Source organism: Acipenser ruthenus, chromosome 3, assembly GCF_902713425.1.
Source record: "Acipenser ruthenus chromosome 3, fAciRut3.2 maternal haplotype, whole genome shotgun sequence".
Lineage (NCBI taxonomy): Eukaryota > Metazoa > Chordata > Actinopteri > Acipenseriformes > Acipenseridae > Acipenser > Acipenser ruthenus.
In genome coordinates this window covers 47,934,730-47,961,474 of record NC_081191.1, presented here as the reverse complement: position 1 = coordinate 47,961,474, position 26,745 = coordinate 47,934,730, and the positions used below count along the sequence as shown (strand labels likewise).

Sequence of the window (26,745 nt, the reverse complement as noted above, 5' to 3'; positions counted from 1 at the left end):
AAAACTTAGGCAGTGTGTTACACTACTACCAAGACATGAGCATTTAATATGGGGCAAGTTACCGAATGCCGTGTCCATATCAGTTGGTAGCACTGTTATGGTAGAGCCAACAACTTCAAAGGCAGCACAGCGGAATGTTTTGGTAGGGCGTTTAGTCACACCGTTGTGGGGAGATAGATGGATCCCTATGAGGGTTATCAATCCATTGGACAAGCCCATAGTTATTAAACGTAATGCAAAAATTGCTGATGTGCATGCCTGTATCGCTCTAGAAGATTTTGAGACAATTTGTAACAGACCACATGTCACCTTGAAGCAAAGTTATTTGCAGAATGCTTATCATTCTCAGGAATGTGCAAAGCTGAGCACACCATCAAGAGAGCAGTCAGTCTGTCGGAAGTAAGAAACAAACAAATCACGACAACTATGGTGATACTACACTGAAGAAATTGGACTTGGAGGACCTTGATATTGCAACCTGTGAGGTGAGCGATCATTGGAAGCAAAGGCTTGTTAATTTAGTCTCCCGATATGAGCAGATCTTTTCTCGAGGCAAGCTAGATTGTGGAGAGGCAGCAAGGTTTGTGCATAGGATTAGACTGACAGATGACAGGCCTTTTAGGCTTCCTTACAGGAGAGTACCACCTGCGCACTATCACAAGTTGAAGCAGGTCCTTGACGAAATGGAAGAAAAGGGGATCATCAGTAAATCAACCAGTGAGTGGGCCTCACCATTGGTTTTAGTGTGGAAACCTTCTGGTGATCTGAGGATTTGTACAGATTTTCAGTGGTTGAATGCCCGAACTATTAAGGATGCCCATCCTCTTCCTCATCAGGCAGATGCTCTTGCTTCCCTAGGAGGAAATTCATTATACAGCACCATGGATCTTACCTCTGGATTTTATAACATTCCAATCCATGAAGACGATCGGCAGTATACAGCATGCACCACTCCAGTTGGCCTTTATGAGTACAACAGAATGGCCCAAGGGTTGTGTAACAGCCCAGCGACATTCTCCTGAATGATGATTTCTATCTTTGGTGACCAGAATTATTTAAGCCTGTTATGTTACCTTGATGATCTTCTGGTGTTTGGAAAAAGTGAAGAGGAAGCCCTTAATCGCCTTGAAATGGTCTTTATCAGATTACGTGACCATAACTTGAAGCTTTCCCCAAAGAAGTGTCATTTCTTCAAGAAGACTGTTAAGTTTTTAGGGCACATTGTCAGCAAAGAGGGTATATCAACAGATCCAGACAAAGTCTCTGCCATTGAAGCTATAACCAGTGAAGATTTGATGGAAGCTGATGGAAGAACGCCATCTAAGATCAGATCATTTTTGGGTCTAGCTAACTATTATTCACACTTTGTCCCAGGGTTTTCAATGATGGCAAGGCCCCTGTATAAACTCACTGCTGAACCAAGACAGGGGAAGCGACCCGGTGGTCAAGTCAAACTGCGCAAGCCGGTTTTGAGGAAGCTTCGATCAGAGGAATGGACAGAGGACTGTCAGAAAGCTTTGGAGGATCTGAAAGCTGTTTTCTTAGAGACAGTAGTCCTGGCTCACCCAGATTTTACAAAGCCATTCATACTCGCAACTGATGCATCTCAGGATGGATTAGGGGCTGTGCTCAGCCAGGTTCCTGAAGGGGAAGAAAAAGCAAGACCAGTTGCATTTGCAAGCAAGGCACTCACCCGTTCACAGACAAGGTATCCAGCTCATCGTTTAGAGTTTTTAGCTTTAAAGTGGGCTGTGTGTGACAAATTTGACCATTGGCTGAAGGGGCACCGTTTCACTGCGTGGACGGATAACAATCCACTAACCTACATAATGACGAAGCCCAAATTAGATGCCTGTGAGCAGCGGTGGTTTGCGAAGCTTGCTCCCTATGATTTTGATTTGAGATACGTTCCGGGGACCCGAAATGTGCCTGCAGATGTACTAAGCCGCCAGCCTTTTACTAACCAGAAGGTAAGCCGGAGACTTGTGAAAGAGCCTTACAAAGCCCTGCTGGCTGAAGCTAATGATGGTCCAAAAGACAGTGTCCAAGGAACCTTCTTATTGTCTGTGAATTGTCAAGCAGCCGAAAATTGCAAAATGTGTGACCAAGAGAACTGTTGTGGAAATAGAGTTTTACCTGAACCATCAAAACCTGTTTCTTTGATGAGCGAAGATGTGAAGGCAGTTCTAGATACCCACCTAAATTGGGAGAAGCATGTGCCTGCTTGGGCAGTGTATGCTACACAACATGTTCAAAACCTGTTGCCGGCAGGTCAGCCCACACTTCCAGTTTTCACCCTTCAGAGGCTGCAAGAAGAACAGCAGGCAGATGCCGACATTGGAAGAATTATTTTCTATGTCCAGCGAGGAAGGAGGCCATCCCGTCGCGAGTTAGATCATGAGAGCTCACAAACTAAGAGATTGCTGAAGCAATGGGAGAAGTTAGAATTTAAGAATGGGATTTTGTACAGAATATCTAAGGGACCATCAGGAGTAAAGAGATACCAGTTAATTGTTCCCACCCCCCTCAAGAAGGAGGTTCTGAAGGGAGTACATGATGATGCAGGTCATCAAGGTCAAGGGAGGACCTTATATTTGACTCGCCAGAGATTCTTTTGGTTGGGATTGGAAGAGGAAGTAAAGTCCTATGTTCGCCACTGTAAAAGGTGTGTAGTGAGCAAAACGCCTGAACCTGAAGCCAGGGCTCCCCTCGAGAGTATAAAGACTACAGAACCACTGGAATTATTGTGCATAGACTTCTGGAGTGCTGAAGACAGCAAGAACAATAAAGTGGATGTCTTAGTGGTGACCGACCACTTTACCAAGTTAGCACATGCATTTCCGTGCCAGAATCAGACGGCAAAGCAAGTAGCGAAAAAGTTGTGGGATAGCTTTTTTTGTATTTATGGATTCCCACGAAGGCTACATTCAGACCAAGGTACATCATTCGAAAGTAAACTGATCAGTGAACTCCTAGAGATGGCTGGAGTGCAAAAATCACACACCACTCCTTACCGTGCGATGGGAAATGGCCAGACAGAGCGATATAATCGGACATTAGGCAGTATGTTGAGAGCATTATCACCTAGAGAAAAAGGCAAGTGGCCACAGATGGTTCAGACGCTGACTTTCTGTTACAATTGTACAGCACACGAAACAACAGGCTATCCTCCGTTTTACTTAATGTTTGGCAGGATCCCACGTCTCCCAGTGGATCTTATGTTCAGGAGTGTATTAAGAGACCGGGACGTTGTAGATTATGATGATTTTGTCACTTCCTTAGAGAGGGATCTACAAGAGGCAATGAAAACAGCTCAGGAACATGCTAGTAAAGAGCAGAGGAAACAAGCCGGACAGTACAACAAAAAGATCAAGGGGACACATATTAACATCGGTGAGCACGTTTTGCTTGCCAACCGTGGAGAAAGAGGAAAAAGGAAGCTTGCTGATATATGGGCATCTACAGTGTATAAGGTTATTGATATCAACCAAGATATCCATACTTATAAGATCCAGAATCCAGCAACTAATCAAGTGAAATCAACGTGCTATAATAATCTCGATTATGCCACATGTTCTTCACTGACATCTACCTATAATACCTGTAATGTCATATCCTATACTTAAGTAATTTGACGTACACTAATTAGAAAATAAAGTTGGCTATATATACTGGAACCATGCATAAGTGTCAAAATATGAATTCGGATTATTTGTGGTGCAGCCCTTTGCCTTGTGTAAGGCAACACGATTCAGACAAACATTTGTACTTTTCAGTACTGTGCTCACAGCGATCCGAAAGTTTCCAATACAGTATTTGCCTATTCACCGTTTTTCCAATACCATCGGTTTCTTTATCCAGTTTTCATTCATTAAAATTACCACAACACCGCCATATTAGAAAATAAAATACAAAAACTGAATGAAATAACATGTTTGAGTTGTACCTTCTGGTTGTTCCACAAGATTTATGGCGATCGTCTTTTCCTGTTCTGACCACACGTGGTGTGAATACAGGAAATACTATCATGTAAGCACTTGACAGCAGGTGGACTGTATACAGGAAATGCTATCTCATAGGCACGCGATGCTATCTGGTGCGCACGCGATGCTATCTGGTATGCTATCTCGTGCGCACGCAATAATATATATGTTCCTTCTAGGCTTCCGTACAAAAATGCTTGAAGGTTGTTTTTTTTTTTTTTCTGTCAAAATATGTATAGTAGTAACTCGACAGTACCTGCACACTTAAGTTGTACCTTCTTTCCTTTGCTGTCTTCCACAATGGAATCCCTATGGGCACATTCTTCTGGGGTTTTTGTGTGTAGGCATTTTTGTACATTTTGCCATAATTCTGTTTTAAATCCTCAGTAATTTAACTGTAATACAGCTTGAAATCCCGCTAACAAGCCTCCATCCTGATTGTAATCTCGTTTTAAATCTCTCAAGCTGAGTCTCCAATAGAAATGTAGGAATGTGCTGTCATTCAGTAGTTGGGGCGGGTTTAAAGTATTGAGAACGTATCAATGATAGATGCAAGTCAGGAAGGCGGGACATTGCCCAGCAGCACTAGGAAACGTATTTATTATACCATGTAACAATTTTTTTTTTTTTTTTTTTTTGGTTCCTGGGTAGTAAGTGTTATTTCCTAATTGCTTATGCCTCAAAAGTATAGAAAATGGCTATTATTCCCCACAAACTTTGCTTTTGTGACCAGGACAGTGATATTTTGAAATGTACCTGTTTTCCAGAACATTCCAGATAGATTCAGTGCTGAGTAAACTTGGAGTAACTTCTAGAACTTTCTAGAACTTTCTAAAACTTTCCAGTAATATAAATAGTAGTATAAATACAGGGGCCTTAAGCCCACCAGTTCAGTTTAGTTCCAGCTGCCTAAGTGGATACATATCTGCATTTTTCTAAGATGGCATCAAGAGGCTGCAAGCATCCGGCAGACGCATTTTGCTATGTCTGCGGCCAATTTATCAAGACAAGAACGAAAAAGTACTCCATGGAAGCATCTGCTAAGATGTGTGAGGCCTACAAGGCATATTTCGGCATGTCTGTCGGGGATCAAGACAAACCCTGGGCACCTAATTTCACCTGTGAGCACTGCAAAAAACTCTGGAAGGTAAGATGGACAATTGTTGCTCGGAATTTTATGTTATAAAATTTGTTAAAAATTTTAAAATTGTAAAAGTTTTTAATTTTAAAATGTTTTACAGTTTTCAATGTTATTGAAAAAATATATCATATATGAAAAATGTTGTGAGAATCTCTTACACATTAGTCATGGGTGAAATAAATGTATTTTTGTAGGATGGTACAGAGGGGAAAAGAGAGCCATGAAGTTCGCTATCCCAAGAATTTGGCGGGAACCCACTGACCACTCAAGCAACTGCTACTTCTGCATGGTGGACCCTTCCAAACATCGGACTAGCAAGAATGCACCTGCTATCCTTCATCCATGCTTCCTTCATCCATCGCCCCGGTGCCACACTGCCATGAGCTCCTCGTACCCACTCCTCCGGAGAGAGAGCAGCCGTCTTTAGAAGAGAGCAGCAAGTCAGAGAGCGAGGAAGACGTTGTAGATCCAGATGACAATTTCAGAGGTGGAGCTGAGGAGAGAAACCCATACTACCCCAACCAAAAAGACCTCAACGACTTGATTAGCGATCTTGGTCTCACCAAGTCTAGTGCCGAGCTTTTGACTTCTAGGCTCAAGCAGTGGAACTTGTTGGATGAAAGTGTGCAAGTCGCAGATCAGAGGAAGCGTCACCAACCTTTTTCCAGCTTCTTCACCCGTCAAGATGGGCTCTGCTTCTGCCACAATGTGACCAGTCTGTTCGAGGCAATCGGAATCGCCTGTAACCAGAATGAGTGGCGCCTCTTCATTGACAGCTCATCCAGGAGCCTCAAAGCCGTGCTGCTCCATAATGGTAACAAGTACCCGTCTCTTCCCCTGGCTCACTCGGTGCACCTCAAAGAGGATTACAATAGCATCAAGACCTTGCTGGACGCCTTGAAGTAGGATGAGTACGGCTGGGAGGTCATAGGAGACTTCAAAATGGTGGCATTCCTGATGGGTCTCCAAGGTGGTTTTACCAAGTTTCCCTGCTATATTTGCCTTTGGGAGAGCAGGGACACCAAGGCACACTACCACAGGCGGGATTGGCCACAGCGGACCGAGTTCTCTGTGGGGAGGAACAACATCAAGTGGGAGCCACTGGTGGACCCCCGGAAGGTGCTGATGCCACCACTGCACATCAAATTGGGCCTTATGAAACAATTTGTCAGAGCTCTAGATAAGGAGTCGGCAGCCTTCAAGTACCTTCAAGACTTCTTTCCTAAGCTGTCGGAGGCAAAGGTCAAAGCCGGTGTCTTCATCGTACCACAGATAAAGAAGATCCTGGAGTGCAATGAATTCCCCAAGAAGCTCACTAGTAAGAAGAAAGCGGCTTGGAACAGCTTTGTCGCAGTGGTTCGGGGCTTCCTGGGCAATCACAAGGCCGAAAACTATGTGGAGCTTGTTGAGACTCTGGGGAAGAACTACGGCACAATGGGCTGTAGGATGTCCCTCAAAGTCCATATCCTTGATGCTCATCTTGATAAATTCAAGGAGAACATGGGAGCGTACTCGGAGGAGCAAGGCGAGCGCTTCCACCAAGTATACTGGACTTTGAACGCCGCTACCAAGGACAGTATAACGAGAACATGATGGGAGACTACATTTGGGGGCTGATTCGTGAAAGTGATTTACAGTATAATCGTAAATCTCGAAAAACTACTCACTTCTAAATCTTTTGTAGTCATTTTTGTATTACTTTAGTATAAATACATGTTAATTTGGATTCATATGTTGTTTTTTTCTGACTTTATGTGAACGAAAAGACACAAATTCGCCCGTTTTCTCATTGGAAATAGGTACATTTCAAAATATCACTGTCCTGGTCACAAAAGCAAAGTTTGTGGGGAATAATAGCCATTTTCTATACTTTTGAGGCATAAGCAATTAGGAAATAACACTTACTACCCAGGAACAAAAATTGTGTTACATAGTGTTATTATTATTGAAGTAGGTTTTATTTTCTAATGGGAATAGGGTAAAGTCAATGTGAATTGATCAAACATTTCCACAGTTTTGGCTATCCACCAATTTAATTTTTTTTATCAGGGGTGTTTTTATCGGGTTTTATCGGTTAAAACTGAAAATCAGAAGCAGTTCATGGTATATTTCTAAGAACTGTAAACCCACTTGAGATATACAGCATGGCAGGACAGACACAACAAAAAACAACAACAATAAAAAAAAGCTGCCCGCATGTGGCAAAGTGGTAATGACGTGCAGGTGAGTGCAGTGCAGAATGATCACACAGACAAACGTTGGTACAGGTGCAAGGGTGTTTATTTAAATTAATAAATGTCCAGAGCCTCAAGGCAAAACCTGTAAATAATAATGGTGCTGGAAGTGATACAGCGGCGTATATCACTTCTCGTTATAATCCTACGGGTTTGACCCGCAACCCCAAAGTTCCGTTCCGACACCCACACTAAACACAAACACAAAGACAGTGCGTGATTTAAGTGCTAAAAGGTGCAAAACAAAAGACAGTTCCAGTAGTGAAAAGGTGAGTGGTGAAGTCCGGGTTTGTCGCTGGCCTGCGGCTGCAGCTCCGGATCGTGCTCAGTAATCTTTAGTGAAACAACACACAAGACACACAGTGTTAGGACACAGACACAAAACACTCACGGTCGATTTCACAAACGGGCTCCTTCTTGGTCATATAATTTAACCATATGCAAAGGAACAGATCACTCAAGCCATGCCCCCTATTTATACCCTCGCCCATGACCCCGAGGTTAACGAGCGCATCCGCTCCTCCAGTCCTCGGATGCCACGCCGCTTACCGTCTGGGTCACTGAGCTCGGGTGCCATGGCTTCGCCCCCTTCCGAACTGACCGACTTCCATCTACCCTACGGAATAAATTGTCGTGCCATTTCATTAAGGGTACTCTGTTCCTCGTATACCGTGCTCTCACAGGTCGAGAGGGAGATCTAACACTAAGACTCATTCGATCTTTGTCACACCGCATTATCATTAAGGTGAAATACACCACTGCTAACCATAAAACCGCCCACTTTCTGCTGTCTTGGAACCCACAGTAACAACTGACTTGTTCCCTTGCAATATTTAGAGCTGTGTCACATAAGGACAAACAAGCTCATTTACATTTTCACCTGAAATGCGGGTTTCCATGTGAAAATGGGTGTGGTTTTTCTATGTTTTTCGTCATTTACACGAGTAAATGAGATTTACCCCAGCCCTCTCTCTGGCGGTTTTTTTCAGCCACAAACCTGATTCACACGAGTAATTCTCCCAAACGTGCATGCGCATCGCCACTTCACGTGTAAATAGCCCCGCATGGAAACTGAATTTTCTTTTTTGTTATTTGAATTTGCTCCTATTTACTACTGACTTTATTGTATTTTATAACTGCTCTTATCTGTAATGTGATATTTTGTAACAACTGTAAGTCGCCCTGGATAAGGGCATCTGCTAATAAATAAAAATTATTATTATTATTATTATTATTATTATTATTATTATTATTATTATTATTGTTATTATTAATAATAATAATAATAATAATAATAATAATAATAATAATGAAAGGCTGCTGTAACCTTTTCAGGTACAGGTCTGGCATGACTGCGGGCTGTTTGTGATTCTAAATAAAACTTAAGCAGATCACACAGCTCTGTTATAGTGTCTATATCCAATATGTAGCTACGCATAAGTTGAAGTTAGATCTAGAAATGTCTGATGGGGACAAACTTCTGGGTTTAGGGTAGAGTGGTTTTTTCCTCCTCCCTTCCCTTTTGTAGTCCCCATCAGTGGTCGCAGTTTAAATAAGACACGAGAGGGGTCATGTCTTAATTAGCGAGTGTATGTTGGTGTATTAAATGGGCACATCAGTGTTTTGCACCTTCTGAAAATAAGACGTGTGACAGAGATCGAATGATTCTTGGTGTTAGATCTCCCTCTCGACCTGTGAGGGCACTGTGTAAAAGGAACAGAGTACCCTTAACTAAATGGCATGACAATTTATTCCGTAGGGTAGGTGGATGTCAGTCATTTAGGAAAGGGGCGAAGCTACAGTATCCAAACTCAGGAACCCAGACGGTAAACGGTGTGGCATCTGAGGATTGGAGGAGCGGATGCACTCGTTAACCTAGGGGTCATGAGCGAGGATATAAATAGGGATCATAGCTGATGTGATCTGTTCCTTTTGTGAATGGTTATGAAATAACCTAAAAGGAGTCCCTGCATGTAAAAACCGGGAGTGTTCTGTTAGTCTGTCTTGTAAACGTTGTTTGTTTGTTTCGTTTGTCTAAAAGATTACTAATACGATCCGGAGCTGCAGCCGCAGGCCAGTATTAAACCCAGATACCAGCACTTCACTTTCCACTGAGAACTGTCCTTTCACCACAAGCACTTAAATCACGCACTGTAGGAACTGTGTCTGTGTCTTTGTGTTTTGTGTGGGTGATAAAACTGGACTTTTTGGTTGCAGGTCAAACCCGTGGGATTTTACAAAACCGAAGTGATACATGCCGCTGTAATCACTTCCAGCATTATTATCTACAGGTATTTTGCCTTAAGGCTCTGGACATTGTAGTAATTTATCAATAAACAACCTTGCACCTGTTAGTAATTGTCCGTGTGATTTGTCCCTGCACTGCACTCCCTTCTATCCACTCACCACTTTGCCACACGTGTTAGAGTGGGATGGATTCCGCAGCACTGTCAGCGCTGCTGGAGCAGCTTGACAGCAGACGGGAGGCTGAGGAGAGAGGAGAGGTACACCGCGCTGATCGAGAGAGTCAGGCTGGCGATACCGCCCACAGTATCAGCGGGACCTACCATGACGGCCCCAAAGGCGAGGATGCATAAAATGACGGTGGAGGATGACCCGGAGGCATACTTGGTGGCGTTTGAGTGGCTGGCTACCACCATGTCATGGCCCAGAGAGTTCTGGGCGAGCCAATTGGGACCCTGTCTGATTGGTGAAGCACAGGAAGCATACCAGGCGATGGCTGATGACGACACCACTCAATACGACCTGGTAAAGCTGGCCATTCTCCGCCATCTCAACATTATGGAGGAAACTCACCGGGTGAGGCTCAGGGAGTACAAGAGGTCCCTGAATACACGCCCGAGGGTGGTCGCGCAAAAACTATGTGGGCACATGGTACACTGGCTCAACCCTGCTCAGAAAAAAAGCACCCAGATGGGCGAGGTCATAGTGATTGAGTAGTTTTGCCATGTGGTCGGCGCCGAGACCCAAGCATGAATACAACGCCACAACCCCGACACCCTGGATCATGCAGTGAAACTCGCTGAGGACTTCGAGGATTCCCTGGCATCAGCCCAGACCGGGCTACTCACCGCTCCAATACCGCAGAGCATCCGAGCACCACCCCCTCTCTCTACACTTCCACCCCCACCACCGGGACTGGCTCAACGACCTTCTAGACCACCGGCCCCAATGGGCAACCTTGCCTCCCCTCAATGGAGACCAAGGTTGACAGAGGTGCTGCCCCCGCCCCGTTGCCATACCAGCAGCGGGACAGATACCTAACCGTTGTACCCTCCTTTCCCCCTACCTGTTTTTAGGTTCCACCAGCCGGGCCATCAGGCCAGGTTGTGCCCATCTGTGATGGAGTGTGACGTGGCCGTATGCAATCTGGCATCTGAAGAGGGTAAGCGAGGGGAAAATGGTCGGGAGGGGCCTTGTATTGTTAATGTGATTTCGGGAAATGTGAAAACCCATGCATTAGTGGACATAGGGTGTGATCAGACTTTAATTAGAGCATCTCTTTTGGGCGGTGTGTTGTGGCAGCCACAAGGTCAGGTGGCTATCTCCTTTATCCATGGAGACACGGCAACATACCCCACAGTCAAAGTATACTTATCGGTCGGTCCAATAAAACATCACCTGATAGTGGGAGTGGCGGAAAGGTTACCACACCCAATTATTCTGGGTTGAGACTGGCCAAATTATAGAGAATTGGTGAAATTAATGGCAGTCCCGACCGCACACTTAAACGTGGCAGAGAAAAACGAAAGGGAAATGATTGGTAATGTTTTCCCTCTCAAACTGAAATGTTTTCTCCTCTGTTCCGCCCAAGAAAAACAAATAAAGAGAGAAGGATGAGGAAATGGGAGGGAGCATTAATGAGACAAGACTGGGGGCTGGTGGGAGCCTGCTGCAATGGTAACAAACGCCAGTCAAAGGGGGTCGGAATGCAGTGTGACTGAGAGGGCGAGGTTACTAGGCCATCAAGGGCAGATGTTACTCCGGCCCCTCTCAATATACCTGACATGTGGCACTCAAGTGCGGACATAGTGTGGGGCCAAGATAACAACCCCTCACTAGTGCACACTTGGGGACAGGTCCAGTCTATTTAAGGTAAGGATGTTGAAGGTGCTGGGGCGCTAGTATTTCCACATTTGATTATCAAGGGGCAATTACTGTATAGGGTAAACCTTGCCATGGGCACAGGACAGCCTGTAACACAATTATTGGTTCCCCCGTCTTGTCGACTGGAGGTCATGAGGCTGGCGTATAATATCCCTTTTGCCAGGCACCTCGGAGCTGACAAGACAAGGGAGCGAATATTGGCTCGATTTTATTGGGTAGGACTTCATAAAGATGTGTTGAAATATGTAGCCACATGCCCAGACTGCCAGCGAGTAGCGCTGGGTTGAGTGCGCCCAGTCCCTTTGGTCCCACTGCCGATTATTTCCACTCCTTTTGAACGCATTGCAATGGACATAGTCGTCCCTTTGCTACCTTCTGACTCTGCATATATTAGTGATGGTAGATTACGCAACACGATACCCGGAGGCAGTTCCATTGAGGTCCACTAGCGCCGCTGTGATAGCCAAAGAACTAGTGCAGATCATGGCTAGAGTAGGGATCCTCAAGGAGATCCTGACTGATCATGGAACTAACAGTTACTTCCTGATCAGCAACATGAGCTGCGTATGTTAATTGAGGAATTCAACGATGTTTTTTCTGACGTGCCCGGTAGAACTAACCTTGTTGAATATGCCATTGTCTCTCCCCCAGGTGTCACAGTGCGAGAGAGACCTTATCGGATCCCAGAAAGTCAAAAAGGTGGCGTTCGCAAAGAGGTATGGGACATGCTCGAACTTGGGGTGATTGAACCTTCCAGGAGCAAGTGGTGCAGTCCAATTGTGATAGTGGCCAAAAAGGACGGCACCTTCTAAAGCTTTCTTCCTTTCTTTAGATCGCATTATTTCGTCATTCATTTGGAATGGAAAGAGCTCTAGAATTCGGAGAGACTATCTTCAGAGACTGAGACCAGGCGGAGGTCTAGATCTTCCGAACTTCCAATCTTACTATTGGGCCGCCAACATCCGTAATATGCTGTATTGGTTACTTGTCCACCCCCAGCATGAACAGCCTGAATGGTTATATCTAGAAGAAGCCTCGTGTAAAGCATCCTCAGTGTCTGCACTATTGTGTTCATCTATCCCATTTTCTCCATCTCAGTATAGCACTAACCCACTTGTTATTCACTGTCTCCGAACCTGGATTCAATTCCGAAGGTCTGTCATCACTCTCAACATTTACTCCAACTAAAGCCAATCACTTATTTCCTCCCTCACTTGTAGATAAGGCCTTTAATATTTGGCATCGCAATGGGATTTGCTGTCTTAAGGTCCTTTACATTGAAGGCAGCTTTGCTTCATTTGAACAACTCCGGCAAAAATGTAATTTACCACAAACAAAATTTTTTCCGCTACCTTCAAATCCGTGACTTTGCGCAAAATAAGACCTCCACTTTTCCTCACCTTCCACCTGAATCCCATATTGATTCTATATTTAATCGCAATCCCGGCTGTAGTAGAATCATGTCAAAAATTTATGGCACTATCCTCTCCTTGCATTGCCCATCTCTATCATCAATAAAAAACGCATGGGAATCTGGATCTTGCGCTTCCAGATGAAGTGTGGGAGTCCGTCCTGGGGAGAATACATTCAATCTGCGCCCGTCATGGGCTAATACAATTCAAAATTGTACACCGGTTACATCTGTCAAAAACCAAATTAGCTAAAATTTACCCGGACGTGGACCCCATCTGTGACCGGTGCAATCGAGAACCTGCTTCTCTGATACATCTGTTTTGGGCCTGTGACAGATTGGTTCCATTCTGGTCTTCTATTTTTGAGACGCTTTCCACAATTTTGGAAATACCATGTGTGCCTTCCTCAATAACAGCTCTTTTTGGAGTTGTACCCAGTGACAGCCTCTTAACGAAACTACAAGCTGACACCCTAGCCTTTGCCACCTTGTTGGCAAGACGCCTGATTTTACTATCTTGGAGGCAGGCTGCCCCGCCCTCTCATGCACACTGGATTAAGGATCTTCTATATTATTTAAAATTAGAAAAACTGAAATACACTCTTAGGGGTTCCAGGTAGAAGTTCTTCCAGGCTTGGCAGCCTTTTATACTATATGTTGATCAACTTAAGCTGACTCCAGTCTCATAGCTATGCAAGGTATTGTAACCTGAGGTGCTGTGGTTGGAAAGCGTGCCTCTCTCTCTCTTCCTTCTCTCTCTATCCTTTTCTCTGTTTATTTCTTTTTTTTTTTACTATTTTCTCTCCTGGTTTGTGCTCTGATCTTGTTCTTGTTTTTTGTAGTTTGTGTTTAAAACAAAAAAAAGGAAAATGAATATGTATTTGAGAATTACTTGAGTAGTCACAAGTACAAGCTGTGTTGTTCACATGTACTTCTGCTTGTGTCTCTGTAAACCAATATTTTTTCCAATAAACAAAATTGTAAAAAAAAAAAAAAGGACGGCACCAACCGCATCTGCGTTGATTTCCGTAAGGTAAACGCTATTGCCAAGTTTGATGCCTATCCCATGCCTCGGGTCGACAAGCTTCTAGATAGACTGGGGACGGCAAGGTTTATTTCCATTCTGGATCTGACAAAGACATATTGACAGATCCCGTTAACTCGTAGTTCTTGAGCTAACACCACATTTTCAACACCAGAGGGGCTGTTTCATTTCAGAACCATGCCGTTTGGGCTACATGGTGCGCCTGCTGCCTTCCAGAGACTGATGGACCAGATTTTACATCCACATCGTGAATATGCAGCAGCGTATATTGATGATGTGGTGATTTACAGCTCCACCTGGCGAGAGCATTTGGCTAGGATCACAGCCGTCCTTCAGTCTCTAAGGGCACCCCGGCTGACAGCTAACTTAGGAAAATGTGCATTTGCCAAGAAAGAGACACAATACTTGGGATTTATAATGGGGAATGGCAGGGTGAAACCGGTTGTCACTAAGGTCCAGGCCTTGGTGGACGCGGCAATCCCCAAAACCAAGGCTCAGGTGAGGTCTCTACTGGGGTTGGCCAGTTATTACCGCTGCTTTATCCCCGAGTATGCCACACTGGTTAATCCCTTAGTTGACCTCACCAGGAAGAGCGCACCAAATTCAATTAAGTGGTCAGATGAATGACGGGGTGTTTGATATTGTTAAGCAGAGACTTTGCCAGGCCCCCACTCTCATCACTCCAGACTTCACCAAGAGATTCATCCTCCACACCGATGCATCGGATGTCAGTTTGGGTGCAGTCCTGTCCCAAATGGTAGACGGAGTAGAACATCCCATTCTGTATATAAGTAAAAAATGCCAACTCGGGAGCGCAACTACTCCGTTGTCGAAAAAGAATGTTTGGCCATCAAATGGGCTACTCACTCTTTGAGATACTACCTGCTTGGGCACTCATTTGATCTCGTCACTGACCACGCCCCACTCAAGTGGTTAAGCACAATGAAGGACAGCAATGCCCGGATAACTCGGTGGTATCTGGCATTGCAGCCCTTCATGTACCGCATGGTACACCGTGCGGGAGGGGGGAGTAATGGGAAAGGTAGATTTAGCTGAGTGTTCCTTCGGCTCCACTCTGACCTGTGCGGGCACTGTGTAAAAGGAACAGAGTACCCTTAACTAAATGGCATGACAATTTATTCCGTAGGGTAGGTGGAGTTCGGTCATTTAGGAAAGGGGCGAAGCTACGATATCCAAACTCAGTGACCCAGATGGTAAACGGTGTGGCATCTGAGGATTGGAGGAGCGGATACGCTCGTTAACCTAGGGGTCATGAGCAAGGATATAAATAGGGGTCATAGCTGATGTGATCTGTTCCTTGGTAAACGGTTAGTGTTGAAAACCTACAAAGAGTCTGTGTGCTGTTTCGTGAACCGTGAGTTTTGTCTTGTGTTTGTTAGTGTTTTGTTAACCGTCGTCTGTTTTTTAATAGACTACCAGTTGCACGATCCAGAGCTGTAGCGAAAGCCAACATAAACCCGGACATCACTTTCACCCCTGCATTTCACAGAGAACTGTATTATACCACTTGCACGTATTCACTATCACTAAGAACTGTGTTTGTGTTTTGTGTTTAGTGTTGGTGTGTAAAACTGGACTTTTGGTTACGGGTCAATCCCGGGGAATTACAAATACAGAGTGATACAGGCCGCTGTATCACTCCAACATTATTATTTATAGGTGTTTGCCATTAGGCTTTGGACATTGTTAATTAAATCAATAAACACCCTTGCACCTGGAAATCATTGTCTGTCTGTTTTGTATCCACTCTACACTGCACACACCTGTATTCACTCACCACTTTGCCACACATGTGTACAAATGTGTATCAGTTATTTATATGCTGTACATTATAGTCATAACAAAAATATATTGATAAAGACTGTAACAAGCACCCTTTCACATATATAATATCACAATTTCTGCCTATTAAAAAAGACTGATGCTGTATACTCAGGTTCTAGTGTTAGATAAAGTATACTATATTTATCATAGGGTGCATTGTGCTAGGGATGTTACTCAAGATAGCATGGTCTTTCACCTTTTACAAAGGATTTGGGTTATGTTCACCGTTGTGCATGTAGTATATCTTAGAAAGGTAATGTCTTGATTCAAAATATACTGTACGTTTTTTTTCCATCTATTATTGTTTTTCATAAGACAATGACAAAATATATTGGATAATGATCTAATTGTTAAACACAAATATACGTTATTATACATTTTTTGTGGAAACACAGCTGCTGGTTAAAAAGATGTGTGTAGTGTCAATCCCTTATTGGTGTAAAATGTACTGTGTATGTTCTCCATTTCTCCTATATCGTTCCAGAACAGAAGAAGAAATGCTGTCCCTTGTTTACACTCACAAAGTCAGACTTGATTGTCTCCAATGGAAACATTTATTTTTATTTTTTGTAGGATCCTGCCAGAGTGTTTCCAGGTAAAACCTGGGAAAATGGGTAATGTCTATGATACTGCTCATGGGCTGAAGGTTAGTTTTGAACTTGTTTTTGACAGCTTTGAGTGCTGAGAATCGGATAGTAGATTGAAATGTTATTTTCAGTGTTGTGCAGGTGGCATTTATTGAATTAAGATGTATTAATTCAATAAATACTATAAGATTTATTATTATTATTATTATTATTATTATTATTATTATTACTTATTAATTAAACATTTATAGTTGTTATAAATATTTATTGGTAGAGGGCATGTTTCTGAGTAATGGTATACTTCCCTTCCTGTCAATTACATTGTGTGATTAACTATGCAACCCCTCCCTTCATACCACTGATATTTACCACTGGGTAAATAATATGTTGAATTAAGCAGTCTGGTAAGGCCCGCCTCATGCAGTTAAATGTTTGTTTTTTTCGTGATTTTATGCAGCACTAGTTTTTGTTGTTAATGAATACAAACACTTTCCTCAGTATTCCATGAGTAATGGGTATTTCCAATAGCTTAAATAATAACTGAATACAAAATAAATTCTTCTAATTACATGGAGCTGTTCTGCAGTTCAGGTACCTCGTACACAAAAGCGAACATGGTTTGTGAATATTTTGTTTTAATCTAGCTTACAAATTTAAAACATGTAAAAGAATAAAAGTACTAGTAACTTTATTTTTTAATTATGATTTGAATGCGTGTTCATGTATTTGTGTATTTACAAACGTTTTGGTAATTTTAAAATGTCTTTTAGCCTGCATGTGTAAATGCAGATTGTGCTGTGTTGTTACGATATGCTGAAATAAAGTTGTTGAAAGTAATCAGTCTCCGTCTAGTTGTTTGATTTCTACAGGTTTTTTTTTTTTACTTTTATTTGCTATACTAAATTTAAATAGATAGATTGAACGTCTATGACAGCGAGGAAGCAGACTTTAGGATTGAATTGGAACAGATTAAACATAGTTTGAACAATAACTTTCGAGGTCCTTTACCAGAGATTAGGGACCTCATATTGACCATTCAGGTTAAAGAAAATCTCTGATCCATTTTTTAATACATTATAAATCACCTATGGAAAAAAAAAGTTGAAAAAAATGGTTAATTCATATTGGTTATTTGGTTAGTCTGCAAAACATTAATTTATCTAGTTGGACGTTCATTTAACTTTTTTCTTCTTTGTATTTAGGTATGGAGAGTGAACACCAAATCTAACATTACCTATGTAAACGGCTCTGTCCCAGGCCACAGAAATTGCTTGGTGAAGGTGAGTGCATTCTAACCACAAGAACAGTTTTGATATATGTATTATATTGTACCAGTGTTTAATGTCGATAAACTCAATATCCTGACCTGTGCATAACAACACACATCTATTAAAATGGCCTAGAAGTGTCAGCCTAACTTGATTTAGGAAGAACACCTTGTAAGAAGTTGGCCCTTTTTTAATTTAATTTTCTTTTAAATTTGGAAATGTGGCTGGGGAAAGGTTCCATTAATATTAATTTTGGGGTTATTGATCGCCTTTGTCAGCGCTTTCTTTTTTACTCGTACATTATCTGACTTTTCCATTTCAAATATCTCAGTAGGCAGTACTAATTAAATATTTTTAATTGATTTTCCTGTCTGCTTCTATTTATACTTTTTATTATTGTGCTGAGAACCTGTGGTTCTTCACTTTTTTTTTTTATGCTAGCAAATATTTCAAATACAACTTTTTTTTTTTTTTTTTTGACCTGTCAGTTTTAGCCCACCATTAGATGCATTTTTAGAATTCACATATGTAAGGCCACATTGCTTATAAATAAGGCCCTGTGAAAATCACAGAAATGTTTTACAATTCACAGCAGTGTCACGGGTAAAGTATCGTATTTCACGGAATGTGCACTGAACTATTTTATAAATTGTGTACAGGTTATTATTTTTTTTAAAACATCAAATACAGAGATAAATGCACTGATGTCAAAATCAACATCAAAGTTATTCAGGCACTTTACAATAGCTTGTGAAACAGTGTTGTAATTAACAGCCTGTAGGTGAAGTGTATCTGCAAGGACAGCTTTCAGTTCTAACACATTAGATGCATGTTCACCATTTAGGTCTTGAAAAACAAATACAATGTGTAACCCATACTGATCTTGTGCATCAGTCAACTCGCCAGTGACCACTGACAAGCACCCAGACTGTTATCAATTTCATAATCTCCTGCTTGTGATACTCGGCAACTTTAGGTAAGTATTCATGTCTCAGCTGGGCTAATGAAGGAATCACTCCACCATTTGCTACACTCAGTGTGAAGAATTTACGTATTGGACAACTTTTGGTTGTCCAATTTTTCAAGAGGGATATTTGCGCAAACAAACACCTCTGTCCGGTCAAAATATAATGTGTTTGGTGCCTCACGGTTTCAGTGGACTTTAGTAACATGGAAGTCACCGTTTTTTCTGTTTCTTTGCAAGTAAAGCAGTCGCAGTACTGGTTTTCCACCTTTCTCTTTCGGTGAATACTTGAATCTAAATGCCTGTCAACAGCCGATTCTCGGTAGTGATCTACAGTAATGATGCACGACGTACAGAAGAGCTTACCTCCATCGCTGTGTAAAACTCCTGTTGGATACTGCTTTACATGATCTGTTGCAGACACATTCTTAGCCTTTTTAGAAACATTCATTTTCTTGTTTACAGTGTGTAGTTTTATAATTTCCCGCCCAGATTGCATATAGTCACATGACAAAAATCACTCCACAGCACTATGTGCATGGCGAATAGTACACGCAGGAATGTGATTTCTTTTTTGGTATGAAATACAAATAATGATGAAATTATTTCTCAAGAATATTGTAAAAATCACGGTATTGGGCTAATTTCATGATTTCCGCAGGGCCTTACTTATAAAGTATTGTCAGGAGAAAGAAAAAACAAAAAAAGGATTTTAAAAAAGTGGTTGCTGAAGGTTGGCCAAAGTTGATCTATTGGGTGCAATTACTGTAAAGTTCCACTATTCCATCCGTATGTTCAGTGAATTCTGATGGGCTTTTTTCATACCATTGCAGAGTCAGCATTACAGAAATAACCAGCAGAGTTCATCATTAGCAACACTGTTGGAGGCATCTGTGCAATGCAAAATGTAATAAAATGGTGCATTTGCCAAATTCCTTGACAAGCGTGGTGTCCTCTGAGGTCTAGACACATACTGGTTTAAAGTATGGGTTGGTCTGTAGCGGGTTAAAGGGGTTAAATTGTTCAAAAGGTCCTATGACCAAAAACCGACTACGCCACGTTGTGTTTAAAGAGGGCAAGGTCCTCTTGTAAACCTTAAAGTTCACTTTAGAATTCAAAATACTGAGGTTCTTTAATTGGGTAAGCAACAGTATGGTGCACTATGCAAGGAGGCAGAGACACAATTGAAGTTTCAAAAATAGCTTTGTTTTTAAATAGCAAGTGGTAAAAACACAGGAATATTTGTGCAAAATTGCGTAATAAATTAAGAATTTTACTAGAGTTACAATAAATTTACTAATTGCAGACATAGCAATGCTATCAAAAGCTCAAGATTCAACCAATTCACAGAGTTCTTAATGGATTTTACAAATATTCAGTCTTGGTGTGTCAAGACAATATTGTATAGCAGTATTCAGTACATTATTATTTATTTCTTGGCAGACGCCCTTATCCAGGGTGACTTACAATTGTTACAAGTTATCATGTTATTTTTTACATTATTTTTACATACAATTACCCATTTATACAGTTGGGTGTTTACTGGAGCAATCTAGGTAAAGTACCTTGCTCAAGGGTACAGCAGCAGTGTTGCCCCCACTGGGGATTGAACCCACGACCCTTCGGTCAAGAGTCCAGAGCCCTAACCACTACTCCACACTGCTCCCTTCCAACAATCATTAGTTTGTAGAGGAGTGGATAAATCTTCAAATGGCAACTACAAAAACAAATCCACAACAAAGCAAAAGGTGAAACTCAATACAACAATATTACACAAATCTCAGTGAAATCAAATACAACAATATTACACAAATCTCATTGAAATCAAATACAACAAAATTACACAAATCTCATTGAAATCAAATACAACAATATTACACAAATCTCATTGAAATCAAATACAACAATATTACACAAATCTCTTTGAAATCAAATACAAAAGGATAAATTCCAAACATGCAAATTACCACTCACGTTTTCCCAGTCCTTTACAAGTAGCTAGTATAGAGTATAAAATATCAATATCAGTGGTGTGTATCAGATTTGCAGGTAATCTTTATTTTTAAATAGATTTTAAGAAAATACCCAGTAGTCTAGACACAATTATCAAGGGAACTATCTAAGGTCTTTTTGGAAGTTTAATATCTGTTATAAATCTATTGCACAATATCCACAATACCGCCACAGCGTCACAATATCTAAATCTATTAGTTTAAAATACAAAAAGGCAGTAGCATAGACACATATTAGTATTAGTATACCAAGGGAGGATGGTACCTTATAAACCGTCTACCATACAAACTAAAACAATTCAAAAGTAAACCATAACATACAGTACAATGCAGTGCAGACCTGCAATACAAGCCTACCATGCAAAATTGGCCTTTTAGATTACACATTTAAAAACAGCGATTTTAATGCAAGTAAAAATACATAGCCCTACCTAAACACCCGCTACAGGTCTTTTCTTGGCAACCAGAACCATCTTATTGTTAAGCATCCCTGCAAGCCACACTGCTGCTTAACAGCTCAGAGGCCAACTTCATATTTTCAATGTCATGGAAACTCTGTGGCTAACATTGGCTGTGATATTGCAGTCATGTAACTTTGGTTTCCACACCTAATGCTTTGAGATATTGACTTTGTACTGAATGGTTTCATATTTTCTTACTCTGTGAATGTTTGTATACGCATGGGTGAACGTTTTCCGTCTGTAGATGGAATTCCATCAAAATGACCTCTCCCAGGTCCATTCCTATGATTCTTGTAGAAATGCAAAAAAAATCTGGGAGGGGGGTATTAATATATTTTTATCATGGAAAACTATCAAATGTCTTCGCACATACTTAGGGCACAGAGGAGGCAAACTACTCTTTGAATTTAAGATGCAGACCAAATTTCCCACCCTCAATTTGAGGAAAAAATAAAACATCAAATAAATGTGCATTTACAAAGATACAACCTCAATTACGCATATGGAGACAGTTTGCAGCCATCTGCTGTCACACAGAGCATTACAGTTATGTGCTGCTTCTCATTTCCAGTTGTGATTACTCACACATGTTTTTCTCTCAATTTGTGAACTGTGGTATTGCTTGGCATGTTGAAAAATACGGGGGTCTGATCAGCATTTCTGATCTGTCCAAGCTGGTACTGTTTGTTTGAAACGCTGAAATTGTAAGAGCTCCTCTTTGAATTCCTTATGAAGCTAATGATGCATCTTTGAAAATGGCTGCCTGTATGTCATGGATGATTCGAGATCGGGCAGTAACATTTGGTTCTTTTTTTCTCGGCAGTAAGTCACGCTGCTGTTTGTGTACTCAGGTAGTTAAGTCTTTTGTTGCCGATTTCAATACACACATCACTATACTGTACTCGAATTTAAGACGCAGGCTATTTATGAGAAGCAAAAACTGTTCAAAAAGTGTGTCTTAAATTCGAAAGAATACGGTACTTTTTTTGCTCCGTGTATGCACACTATTCTATGTTTTGTTATGGTTTTGCCTTTAAACGGTTTAAAATGTAATAAAAGAGGGAAGTCATTCAGAAGACACTAGAAGTACAACATTGATAAAAAAAATACATAAATAAATAACACAATAAAATGCACCTTACGCTAAATTGATTTGACCCATAGTCTGCACTGCACTATTTACAACAGCTGACATCAGCAGCGGGGTGCCAAAGATGCTGGGCAGTTTGTGGAGACAAATGACTATAATTAAATATAGGCTAGCTAGTTGTTAGTTTTAGTTTGTTTTTATTCACTATTAATTAAATGATATACATTGAAAAAAGGCAAGAGAGAACCAGACGGTTGGTTGTTTATTTATTTATTTATTTATTTATTTATTTATTTATTTATTTAAATAAGGAAGTTAGTAGGTTCATGTTGCTTCTGGGCCATGAACGAGTTTAAGTTCAGCGCCAACTCGAAATAAAATGTTGTTACTGTTATAAAGCACTAGTAATAATTTGAAGTAGTGGTATTTCAGAATTTAAAAACGTGTCATTCTTTACTGAAATACATTTTAAGCTTTCATATTGAAGCTTGTTGTGTACTACTCATTCAACCAAACCAAGTAGGAATTTGCTTGCACCGTTTAAGTCGATTTTCAAGTCAAGTAAGCTTATTTGTGTATAAAAAATGACAACAGAGTTGCAGTCAGTGTCATCTTTCTTTAAAGGCACGCAGCTGAAATGGTAAGGTAATTCAAATATTTTTGTTTATATTACTCCCTGTCATTCAGTCAACCCTTGTTAAAGATATAAAATAATGTACCCAATCCGAAGCAAGTGCAAAACATGCTCCATTATTTAAAGTAAAAACTAGCAAGAAATTACTTGGTTGCAGTACCAGCAGTTATATTATTGTTTTAAGTTTATTTTATTATGGGCAAACTTTGCCCTCTAACTCAATGGACCATATTTAGAAGGAAGCACAAAAGCAAAGACACAATTTCTTAGAGCAGTGGTTCCCAGCATTTTTCAATGTAAGGTCAACCTTTGTGTTTGGATTTTCCCACGGACCACTTACCACGCATTTTTTCACAAGATCATTTTTTGTATTGTATATGTTTAAGTACATGTAGAAAGTAAAGTATTTGTATAATGTACCTAAATTAATGAGATTCCTGGGCTTGAATCTTCGCTACCAGTTCATCAAGGACTGTTGTTGGCATTGAAAGTTGCTGATGGCATTCCCTTTCAATTCGAAGATGACCAGCAACCAATACTTAGGTATTCGCTGAGCATTTTATGTCAAAGCTGCCAATTGACCCCTCCGTGGAATGACGTCTTCGGTCCCGCCTGCCGAGGGAATAAGTAGTCATTCCGTGGAGCTCACTTTTTTGCCTCTCACCTACGGTAAGCTTCTGTGTCACTAACGAAAAGAGCTGCTCTTCTGAGTCGACTGCAAATCCCTTGCATTCGTGTTGAGGGCTGGCTTGCTGCTCTCGTGGAATCTTTTTCCTTTTTCTTAGGGTCTGCTTCGCTTGTGTTGTAGGCCGTCTTTTCTTGGCTGTCCGATGTATGAGTGTGAGTGCCTGTGCAGTATTGATGTGCGCGTGTGTTGTCTTTCAGCCTACACCTTCAGGGAGAATACCGTTCCTCCGCCAGGGCTTGGCTTGCCGCCCCATCGTTTAGTGACTTTTGCTGGTTGTCGTTTGCACAGCTTGGGCAAAAAAACAAACAAAAAAAACCCAGTCAGTCAGCCGTGTGTTCCTCCTTCAGGTCTGTGCTTAGCCTGCCCTGCTGTCGTGTAGACCTTCCCGCCCACCTCGATGCTTTGGGCCTTAAAAAAAAAAAAAGTGTTCTCCCTTCTGCTCTGTTCTTTTTCAAACTAACTGAGCTCTCACCCGCTGCGGCTTCGGCCCGTGTGTCTCCCCTGGTGCATGCTGCGTCTGACCAGGTGGCTGACTACACGCGGTTGGGTAGGAACCGCTGCATTAGCTGCCCCCGGTGCTTCGATACCTCGGTGCATGCTCAGCCTTGGTCTTCGGTGCCTTGGTGCACACGGTGCTCGTTGCACACACGCCCGCCGCGGCTTCGGCCTGTGTGTCTGCCCTGGTGCATGCTACACGCTGACCATGTGGCTGACTACATGCTGTTGGGTAGACACCGCTGCATTAGCTGCCCCCTGGTGCTTCGGTACCTCGGTGCACGCTCAGCCCTTGATACTTCGGTGCACACGATGCTTGGTGCATAGCGCCACCGGTGCTTCGGTGCCTCGTCGCGCTCGGTGCCTCGGTGCTTCAGCCTGTGTGTCTCCCCTGGTGCATGCTGCGCGCTGACCAGGTGGATGACTACATGCGGTTAGGGTAGGCTAGGCACCACTGCATTAGCTACCCCCCGGTGCTTCTGTGCCTCAGTGCACGTAGCGTCTCGGTGCTCAGTGCACGCATTATGGGGCTCGGTGCCTCGATGCCCTCTGCTTGTAGACAGTGCTCCACTCCGCTGTAGGCTACGCGCTGCCCCCTGTGATTGAGCCTGTGTGAAACAGCTCTCTCTCTTGCTCTCTCATTTTCTGGAGTTCCCCTGCATTATAAACACTACACAACTGCACTACGTTTAATATTTTTCTTTTCAACAGCCTACATCGCTTTTCTAACCTTACTGCGCTGGCTGTTTTGTGTTTTTTCTTCTCCTGTGCCCCGCTGTTGAGTTGAATCCACTGGATTGTCTCAGCCCACCCTCTCAGTGCACTTAAAAATTCAGTTCACCCGCGTTGTCATGGTGACTGTTCTATTTACCCTCACAGCTTTGCTGTTGTGTGCGTGTATGTGGTTTATTCTTTTACTGCCTTGCAGTTTTAAAAAAAATTTACAAAAACAGAAGTGTGATTCCTCCACCAGGACCCAGCTCTGCTACGCCTCGCTGTTGAGTTGAATACGACAGCTTGTTTCAGCCTGCCTACTCGGTGTGTACCGCATTGCTGTGGTGACTGTGCTTTTTACCTTCACAGCTTTGCTTGTGCATGTATGTGTTTTTTTCTTTACTACTGTTTAAAAAAAAAAAAAAAAAGAGAAGCATGATTTCTCCACCAGGACCCAGCCTCTGGTACGGGAGAGAACAAGACACTGGCATCTGCCGTACACACACGGTGACTCAGACAGTTCCGATCCCCACTGCCCCGTGTGATGACCTGAGGCACCGCCTTCAGGCTTCCACGACAGCTAACAACTGGGCCTACCCGCAACAATAGGGGGGAGCAGCGATCTCGGAGGTAGTCCCAACGACGCCCCAGGCAGCCCCCACTTGGGTGCTCGCCACCGTACACACCGGTTATGCACACCGTCACATTCTCCAGTCTGCCCGGCCTGGTTTACAACAGTCCCACACAGCGATTGAGACAAAGCATCTTTTGAGGCTGGGTTTCACCCTCAACGATGTCAAGAGCCAGTTAATAACAGGGCAAAGTACGGTCTACTTGGTCTCCGGCTGGATTCCCTTACGAAGTGGGCCTACCTGTCGGACGACAGAATAGCTGCCATTCGCAACTGTCTGGCCCTGTTTCAACAAGGGTTCACAGTACAACTGGTGTTGTGTTAAAAACTATTGAGTCTGATGGCTGCAGCTTCATCAGCCATCCAACTGGGGTTACTCCACATGTGCCCGATCCAAGTGTGGCTCAGTGCCCTTCGGCTACACCCCAAGCGCGACAGACACTGTCGACTGACCATGTCTCGCCTATGCTGGGAAGCCCTATGCTGGTGGAGGCAAGCCTCTCACCTGAGCGAAGGTGTAAGAATGGAGTGATACACAACCGTCAAGTGGTGACAACAGACGCATCCAACCTGGCTTTTGTACGCTTTTTCCCACCGTTACCGCTGCTCCCTGCCTTCCTCGAGAAGGTTAGGAGAGAAAAAGCGACAGTTCTCCTGGTGGCCCCCAGATGGCCCAGGAGAATTTGGTTTTCAAACCTTTGGCAGCTGCTGCAGGGCCAGCCCTGGGAGATTCCGCTGTGCAAGGATCTCCTTAGTCAGACGCAAGGCACCCTCTGGCACCCAGAACTGGGCAGACTCCAGCTGTGGGTCTGGTCCCTGAATGGGACTGTCTGTCTGCCTTAGGGCTCTCAGATGCAGTCGTTAGTACACTGCAGAATGCTAGGGCTTCCTCCACAAGAGCACTATATGCTTACAAGTGGAGGTATTTTCAGAAGTGTTATATATTGCCACATATACTGCCCCATAGCAGTCCATAGTGGACCTGGCAGCTATATCTGCATGCCACGTCCCCATAGACTCGGTATCCCCGGGCGCCCATATTCTGGTGACCCATTTTCTAAAGGATGCTCGCGGCTGTGTCCCCCTAGAAAAGACGTCCTCCCCGAGTGGAGTTTGGATGTGGTATTGAAGGCTGTCACTAAGGCCCCGTTTGAGCCTACACATTCCATAGAGCTGAAATATCTCTATGAAGACAGCCTTTTTATTGGCCATCACCTCCGCTAAGCAGGTCAGTGAGCTACATGCTCTGTCTGTGCACAGTTCCTGTATCAGTGGCACTAGAGGCCTTCCATCCCCCTCCCTTTGATTCGGAGGATAAGAAACTGAATTCCCTCTGCCCAGTGAGGGCATTGAGAGGTTATGTGGGTAGGACGAAAGCGCAGCGTCAGTCTGACCAGTTCTTTGTTTGCTATGG

At 42.7% G+C, this 26,745-nt stretch overlaps 2 long non-coding RNA genes across 2 annotated transcripts in view; both read left to right on the top strand.

The window, feature by feature from the left end:
• The first annotated feature begins 9,458 nt into the window (after positions 1 to 9,458).
• On the top strand, positions 9,459 to 15,173 carry LOC131720859 (uncharacterized). Its single transcript, XR_009319740.1, has 3 exons — positions 9,459 to 10,764; positions 12,138 to 12,202; positions 12,319 to 15,173. It is a non-coding gene; the product is annotated as an uncharacterized LOC131720859 (long non-coding RNA).
• Positions 15,174 to 16,076: 903 nt separating this feature from the next.
• LOC131720858 (uncharacterized) overlaps positions 16,077 to 26,745 on the top strand; it is a 32,506-nt gene continuing 21,837 nt past the window's right edge. The window contains exons 1-2 of the long non-coding RNA XR_009319738.1: positions 16,077 to 16,433; positions 17,577 to 17,654. This is a non-coding gene — a long non-coding RNA (uncharacterized LOC131720858). The remainder of the gene's footprint in view (positions 16,434 to 17,576; positions 17,655 to 26,745) is intronic.